At 31.7% G+C, this 8,893-nt stretch overlaps 1 long non-coding RNA gene across 1 annotated transcript; it reads left to right on the top strand.

Annotated features, from left to right (window-relative positions):
• The first annotated feature begins 315 nt into the window (after positions 1-315).
• On the top strand, positions 316-1,870 carry LOC148787213 (uncharacterized). The gene is made up of 2 exons (XR_016066987.1): positions 316-365; positions 879-1,870. It is a non-coding gene; the product is annotated as an uncharacterized LOC148787213 (long non-coding RNA).
• The last annotated feature ends 7,023 nt before the right edge of the window (positions 1,871-8,893 follow it).

Below are 8,893 nucleotides of genomic sequence, written 5' to 3'. Positions count from 1 at the left end.
TAGTTAATTGGTAAATAAATTATGGGCCATAATTGAAATATAATAACACTTGAATGGATTAAATTGGCGTTCGTTATAATATTTTGGGACGATTTATATTAATTAAGAAAATTAGGAAGGACGTAATTGGTATTTTATGAAAAATTTAATTAAATAAATAAAATAATAATATTATATATATATGTTAGTAAGTAATATAATAATATATATATATATGTATGAAATAGAGTGAGAGGCCCACCAACCCACCGCCTCATTTCTCTCTCCTCTCTTACTTATTTCTAATACAGATACACATGCACAATCACATTCACACACACATTACAATATACATCTGCACATACACAATTTCGGCGACATGTGAGGTACGAAACTTTGATTTTAATTTATATTAATTTATATAATTATATTATTTAATTAGTCTGTTTATTAAATGTTGTTTATGGTAAGCGGTGTACTATTTAATCGGAATATTTTATGAGTTCGACTATTTAAAATAGTGTCGAATTAAATATCAAATTGGATATAAAAATGATATCGTTGGTTAATTAGATTATTAAATTTATTAGATTTGAATGTTGCTATAGTCAAATTATATAATTCCATCGGAATTGCTAACCAAATACGCAATTATATGTATTATTGTTTAATTTTAAGAGTATAATAGCGAGAAATTGATAGAAAATTCATAGAAATATTCCGAGAATTATATTTAATAAATGGTATGCTAATAAAGAGGAAAAACGAAGATTTGTACTTCGATAGAAATGGAATATTGAATAATTATTAGAAATTGTACAAATAATATTTAATATTATATTTAAAAGAAATTATGATATTCTCGATATATTAATTGTGTATGATATAACTCATTATAGGATACGGGGGTGAAGTAAAAGGACTGACAATTAGTGACAGAGTAGAAAGAAACGTTGTAAGGTCGAGGTAAGTAAATAATTAGTATTATCTATATATGTTCTTTTTATTTGTGGTATTACTATTATATGACTTTGTGGTTCATGCTGATATTGTTTTATCTGAAAATATATGCGTGGTGAATGATTTGAATTGATTGATGGCATTGTGTACGTGGAATGAGAAAATGTGTTGAATATCATGTTTGTTGTATGTTGTGTTGTGGGTGTCTGAGAATGAGAATGTAATGATATATTGTTTTACGTTACTAGTTGCTTACAAGAATGGTGATATGTGGAAATGAGGGAGTGGTGGAAATTGAACATAATTGTGGCGTGAATACCCCTTGACGTGTTGAAAATGCTATGTGCGAAAAGAAAGTGCTATGTGCGAAAAGAAGATGCTATGTGCGCAATGAAAAGAGCTTTGATGCGATGCTATGTGCGAAAAGAAAATGCTATGTGCGAAATGAAACAGCTATGTGCGAGATTGATGAGCCGGCTGTCAAGGGGGTTCACTTGAATTTATATAACGGTGAGATTGAGTTGGCGGGAAAAACACAATATCACCTTCTGGTAAGCAAACTAGGAAAAATAGAGTTTGGTTAGTTGTCTTATTATGAGATAGTCATGTGGTGTAATAAAGTTGATTATGTTGGAATTAAATTTGCTTGTATTCCATTCGTGTTACTTGTTTATCTTATTTGGGCTATGGTTGACATGCGTATATAGATAGGACTGGTTATTTGCTTACTGAGTGGCAGGCTCATTCCCCTGCTGACATTTTCTTTCAGGAATAGACTTTGAGGTGTCTGACAGTTGAAGAATAGGTCCACGCGCTATACTCAGGCAGGTCGGGCCAGTATGCAGTTTTCTCCTCTTAGTCAGTTAGAGTACAACTCACATTTTGTTTGTACAGAGAGAACATAATTATATGGATTACTTGTGGTGAATTACCTTGTGGTGTTTGATATGTATATATATATAATATTGTAGGTTGATAGTACTTGCTATGACATGTTGGGATTACGTATGCAAATTTATATATATGAACACAGGGATTACCTTAACTAAGACGTTTAGGGTAGATATAGCCCTTATAGCGAAGGGGGTGCTACATAGACCCAAGCATTTGTGTTGTAAATTTGCTAATCGTAATAATAACTACAAGTTAGTATAAAAGGTAAACAAACTTGTTTTAATAAAATCGTGCAAAACAACTAACTTTTGAACGTTCTTAGAATTCGACGAAACTTGACCCAATCGCAGGTCTAGACCCAAGCATTTGTGTTGTAAATTTGCTAATCGTAATAATACTACAAGTTAGTATAAAAGGGAAACAAACTTGATTTAATAAAACCGTGCAAAACAGCTAAATTTTGAACGGTCTCAGAATTCGACGAAACTTGACCCAAACGTTGGTCTAGACCAAAGCATTTGTGTTGTAAATTTGCTAAGCGTAATAATAACTACAAGTTAGTATAAAAGGGAAACAAAATTGTTTTAATAAAACTGTTCAAAACAGCTAAATTTTGAGCATTCTCAGAATTCGACGAAACTTGACCCAAACGTAGGTCTAGATCCAAGAATTTGTGTGTTAAATTTCTATGCATAATAATAATTATAAGTTAGTATAACAGGGAAACAAACTTACTGTAATAATACCGTGCAGAACAGCTAAATTTTGAACATTCTCAAAATTTTACGAAACTTTAACCAAACATAGATCTAGACCCAAGCATTTGTGTTATACATTAGCTAAGCGTTATAATAACTACAAGTCAGTATAAAACGAAAACAAACTTGCTTTAATAAAACCGTGCAAAACAGCTAAATTTTGAACGTTCTCAGAATTCGAATAGCCTGTCCCAAACGTTGGTTTACACCCAAGCATTTGTGTGGTAAATTTGCTAAGTGTAATAATAACTACAAGTTAGTATAAAAGGGAACAAACTTGTTTTAATAAAACCGTGCAAAACAGCTAAATTTTGAGCATTCTCAGAATTCGACGAAAATTGATCCAAACGTAGGTCTAGACCCAAGAATTGTGTGTTAAATTTCCTAAGTGTAATAATAACAACAAGTTAATATAAAAGGGAAACAAACTTGTTTTAATAAAACCGTGTAAAACAGCTAACTTATGAACGTTTTCAGAATTCGACGAAACTTGACCCATTGCTAATCGTAATAATAACTACAAGTTAGTATAAAAGGAAAACAAACTTGTTTTAATAAAACCATGCAAAACAACTAACTTTTGAACGTTCTTAGAATTCGACGAAACTTGACCCAATCGCAGGTCTAGACCCAAGCATTTGTGTTGTAAATTTGCTAATCGTAATAATAACTACAAGTTAGTATAAAAGGAAAATAAACTTGTTTTAGTAAACCCGTGCAAATCAGCTAAATTTTGAACGGTCTCAGAATTCGACGAAACTTGACCCAAACGTTGGTCTAGACCAAAGCATTTGTGTTGTAAATTTGCTAAGCGTAATAATAACTACAAGTTAGTATAAAAGGGAAACAAACTTGTTTTAATAAAACCGTGCAAAACAGCTAAATTTTGAACATTCTCAGAATTCGACGAAACCTATCTCAAACGTTGGTCTAGACACAAGCATTTGTGTGGAAAATTTTCTAAGCGTAATAATAACTACAAGTTAGTGTAAAAGGGAAACAAACCTGTTTTAATAATACCGAGGAAAACAGCTAATGTTTGAACGTTCTCATAATTCAATGAAACTTGACCCAATCCCAGGTCTAGACCCAAGCATTTTTATTGAAAAATAGCCAAGCGTAATAATAACTACAAGTTAGTATAAAAAGGAAAAAAACTTATTTCAATAAAACCGTCCAAAACAGCTAACTTTTGAACGTTCTCAAAATTCGACGAAACTTGACCCAATCGTAGGTCTAGACCCTAGAATATCTAAGGTAAATTTTCTAAGCGTAATAATAACTACAAGTCAGTATAAAAGGGAAACAAACTTGTTTTAATAAAACCGTGCAAAACAGCTAAATTTTGAGCATTCTCAGAATTCGACTAAACTTGATCCAAACGTAGGTCTAGACCCAAGAATTTGTGTGTTAAATTTCCTATGTGTAATAATAACTACAAGTTAATATAAAAGGGAAACATGCTTGTTTTAATAAAACCGTGTAAAACAGCTAACTTATGAACGTTTTCAGAATTCGACGAAACTTTTTTTTTTTGGGTAAGTGTAATTTTCATTAAAAAAAAAAGAGAAGTATATTACAACAGTGTCCCTCATTAGATCTTGACCCATTCGCAGGTCTAGACCCAAGCATTTGTGTTGTAAATTTGCTAATCGTAATAATAACTACAAGTTAGTATAAAAGGTAAACAAACTTGTTTTAATAAAATCGTGCAAAACAACTAACTTTTGAACGTTCTTAGAATTCGACGAAACTTGACCCAATCGCAGGTCTAGACCCAAGCATTTGTGTTGAAAATTTGCTAATCGTAATAATACTACAAGTTAGTTAAAAGGGAAACAAACTTGATTTAATAAAACCGTGCAAAACAGCTAAATTTTGAACGGTCTCAGAATTCGACGAAACTTGACCCAAACGTTGGTCTAGACCAAAGCATTTGTGTTGTAAATTTGCTAAGCGTAATAATAACTACAAGTTAGTATAAAAGGGAAACAAAATTGTTTTAATAAAACTGTTCAAAACAGCTAAATTTTGAGCATTCTCAGAATTCGACGAAACTTGACCCAAACGTAGGTCTAGATCCAAGAATTTGTGTGTTAAATTTCTAAGCATAATAATAATTATAAGTTAGTATAACAGGGAAACAAACTTACTGTAATAAAACCGTGCAGAACAGCTAAATTTTGAACATTCTCAAAATTTTACGAAACTTTAACCAAACATAGATCTAGACCCAAGCATTTGTGTTATACATTTGCTAAGCGTTATAATAACTACAAGTCAGTATAAAACGAAAACAAACTTGCTTTAATAAACCGTGCAAAACAGCTAAATTTTGAACGTTCTCAGAATTCGAATAGCCTGTCCCAAACGTTGGTTTACACCCAAGCATTTGTGTGGTAAATTTGCTAAGTGTAATAATAACTACAAGTTAGTATAAAAGGGAACAAACTTGTTTTAATAAAACCGTGCAAAACAGCTAAATTTTGAGCATTCTCAGAATTCGACGAAAATTGATCCAAACGTAGGTCTAGACCCAAGAATTGTGTGTTAAATTTCCTAAGTGTAATAATAACAACAAGTTAATATAAAAGGGAAACAAACTTGTTTTAATAAAACCGTGTAAAACAGCTAACTTATGAACGTTTTCAGAATTCGACGAAACTTGACCCATTGCTAATCGTAATAATAACTACAAGTTAGTATAAAAGGAAAACAAACTTGTTTTAATAAAACCATGCAAAACAACTAACTTTTGAACGTTCTTAGAATTCGACGAAACTTGACCCAATCGCAGGTCTAGACCCAAGCATTTGTGTTGTAAATTTGCTAATCGTAATAATAACTACAAGTTAGTATAAAAGGAAAATAAACTTGTTTTAGTAAACCCGTGCAAATCAGCTAAATTTTGAACGGTCTCAGAATTCGACGAAACTTGACCCAAACGTTGGTCTAGACCAAAGCATTTGTGTTGTAAATTTGCTAAGCGTAATAATAACTACAAGTTAGTATAAAAGGGAAACAAATTGTTTTAATAAAACCGTGCAAAACAGCTAAATTTTGAACATTCTCAGAATTCGACGAAACCTATCTCAAACGTTGGTCTAGACACAAGCATTTGTGTGGTAAATTTTCTAAGCGTAATAATAACTACAAGTTAGTGTAAAAGGGAAACAAACCTGTTTTAATAATACCGAGGAAAACAGCTAATATTTGAACGTTCTCAGAACTCAACGAAACTTGACCCAATCCCAGGTCTAGACCCAAGCATTTTTATTGAAAAATAGCCAAGCGTAATAATAACTACAAGTTAGTATAAAAAGGAAAAAAACTTATTTCAATAAAACCGTCCAAAACAGCTAACTTTTGAACGTTCTCAAAATTCGACGAAACTTGACCCAATCGTAGGTCTAGACCCTAGAATATCTAAAGTAAATTTTCTAAGCGTAATAATAACTACAAGTTAGTATAAAAGGGAAACAAACTTGTTTTAATAAAACCGTGCAAAACAGCTAAATTTTGAGCATTCTCAGAATTCGACTAAACTTGATCCAAACGTAGGTCTAGACCCAAGAATTTGTGTGTTAAATTTCCTAAGTGTAATAATAACTACAAGTTAATATAAAAGGGAAACAAACTTGTTTTAATAAAACCGTGTAAAACAGCTAACTTATGAACGTTTTCATAATTCGACGAAACTTTTTTTTTTGGGTAAGTGTAATTTTCATTAAAAAAAAAAGAGAAGTATATTACAACAGTGTCCCTCATTAGATCTTGACCCATTCGCAGGTCTAGACCCAAGCATTTGTGTTGTAAATTTGCTAATCGTAATAATAACTACAAGTTAGTATAAAAGGTAAACAAACTTGTTTTAATAAAATCGTGCAAAACAACTAACTTTTGAACGTTCTTAGAATTCGACGAAACTTGACCCAATCGCAGGTCTAGACCCAAGCATTTGTGTTGTAAATTTGCTAATCGTAATAATACTACAAGTTAGTATAAAAGGGAAACAAACTTGATTTAATAAAACCGTGCAAAACAACTAAATTTTGAACGGTCTCAGAATTCGACGAAACTTGACCCAAACGTTGGTCTAGACCAAAGCATTTGTGTTGTAAATTTGCTAAGCGTAATAATAACTACAAGTTAGTATAAAAGGGAAACAAAATTGTTTTAATAAAACTGTTCAAAACAGCTAAATTTTGAGCATTCTCAGAATTCGACGAAACTTGACCCAAACGTAGGTCTAGATCCAAGAATTTGTGTGTTAAATTTCTAAGCATAATAATAATTATAAGTTAGTATAACAGGGAAACAAACTTACTTTAATAAAACCGTGCAGAACAGCTAAATTTTGAACATTCTCAAAATTTTACGAAACTTGAACCAAACATAGATCTAGACCCAAGCATTTGTGTTATACATTTGCTAAGCGTTATAATAACTACAAGTCAGTATAAAACGAAAACAAACTTGCTTTAATAAACCGTGCAAAACAGCTAAATTTTGAACGTTCTCAGAATTCGAATAGCCTGTCCCAAACGTTGGTTTACACCCAAGCATTTGTGTGGTAAATTTGCTAAGTGTAATAATAACTACAAGTTAGTATAAAAGGGAACAAACTTGTTTTAATAAAACCGTGCAAAACAGCTAAATTTTGAGCATTCTCAGAATTCGACGAAAATTGATCCAAACGTAGGTCTAGACCCAAGAATTGTGTGTTAAATTTCCTAAGTGTAATAATAACAACAAGTTAATATAAAAGGGAAACAAACTTGTTTTAATAAAACCGTGTAAAACAGCTAACTTATGAACGTTCTCAGAATTCGACGAAACTTGACCCAATCGCAGGTCTAGAACCAAGCCTTTGTGTTGTAAATTTGCTAATCGTAATAATAACTACAAGTTAGTATAGAAGGAAAACAAACTCGTTTTAATAAAACCATGCAAAACAACTAACTTTTGAACGTTCTTAGAATTCGACGAAACTTGACCCAATCGCAGGTCTAGACCCAAGCATTTGTGTTGCAAATTTGCTAATCGTAATAATAACTACAAGTTAGTATAAAAGGGAAACAAACTTGATTTAATAAAACCGTGCAAAACAGCTAAATTTTGAGCATTCTCAGAATTCGACTAAACTTGATCCAAACGTAGGTCTAGACCCAAGAATTTGTGTGTTTAATTTCCTAAGTGTAATAATAACTACAAGTTAATATAAAAGGGAAACAAACTTGTTTTAATAAAACCGTGTAAAACAGCTAACTTATGAACGTTTTCAGAATTCGACGAAACTTCTTTTTTTTGGGTAAGTGTAATTTTCATTAAAAAAAAAGAGAAGTATATTACAACAGTGTCCCTCATTAGATCTTGACCCATTCGCAGGTCTAGACCCAAGCATTTGTGTTGTAAATTTGCTAATCGTAATAATAACTACAAGTTAGTATAAAAGGTAAACAAACTTGTTTTAATAAAATCGTGCAAAACAACTAACTTTTGAACGTTCTTAGAATTCGACGAAACTTGACCCAATCGCAGGTCTAGACCCAAGCATTTGTGTTGTAAATTTGCTAATCGTAATAATACTACAAGTTAGTATAAAAGGGAAACAAACTTGATTTAATAAAACCGTGCAAAACAGCTAAATTTTGAACGGTCTCAGAATTCGACGAAACTTGACCCAAACGTTGGTCTAGACCAAAGCATTTGTGTTGTAAATTTGCTAAGCGTAATAATAACTACAAGTTAGTATAAAAGGGAAACAAAATTGTTTTAATAAAACTGTTCAAAACAGCTAAATTTTGAGCATTCTCAGAATTCGACGAAACTTTTTTTTTTGGGGTAATTGTAATTTTCATTAAAAAAAAAAAGAGAAGTATATTACAACAGTGTCCCTCATTAGATCTTGACCCATTCGCAGGTCTAGACCCAAGCATTTGTGTTGTAAATTTGCTAATCGTAATACTAACTACAAGTTAGTATAAAAGGTAAACAAACTTGTTTTAATAAAATCGTGCAAAACAACTAACTTTTGAACGTTCTTAGAATTCGACGAAACTTGACCCAATCGCAGGTCTAGACCCAAGCATTTGTGTTGTAAATTTGCTAATCGTAATAATACTACAAGTTAGTATAAAAGGGAAACAAACTTGATTTAATAAAACCGTGCAAAACAGCTAAATTTTGAACGGTCTCAGAATTCGACGAAACTTGACCCAAACGTTGGTCTAGACCAAAGCATTTGTGTTGTAAATTTGCTAAGCGTAATAATAACTACAAGTTAGTATAAAAGGGAAACA

Source organism: Sesamum indicum, linkage group LG8, assembly GCF_026168435.1.
Source record: "Sesamum indicum cultivar Baizhima isolate 11 linkage group LG8, ASM2616843v1, whole genome shotgun sequence".
NCBI classification, from domain to species: domain Eukaryota; kingdom Viridiplantae; phylum Streptophyta; class Magnoliopsida; order Lamiales; family Pedaliaceae; genus Sesamum; species Sesamum indicum.
Note: the sequence above shows the minus strand (reverse complement) of the source record. Positions and strands in the feature narration are given on the sequence as shown.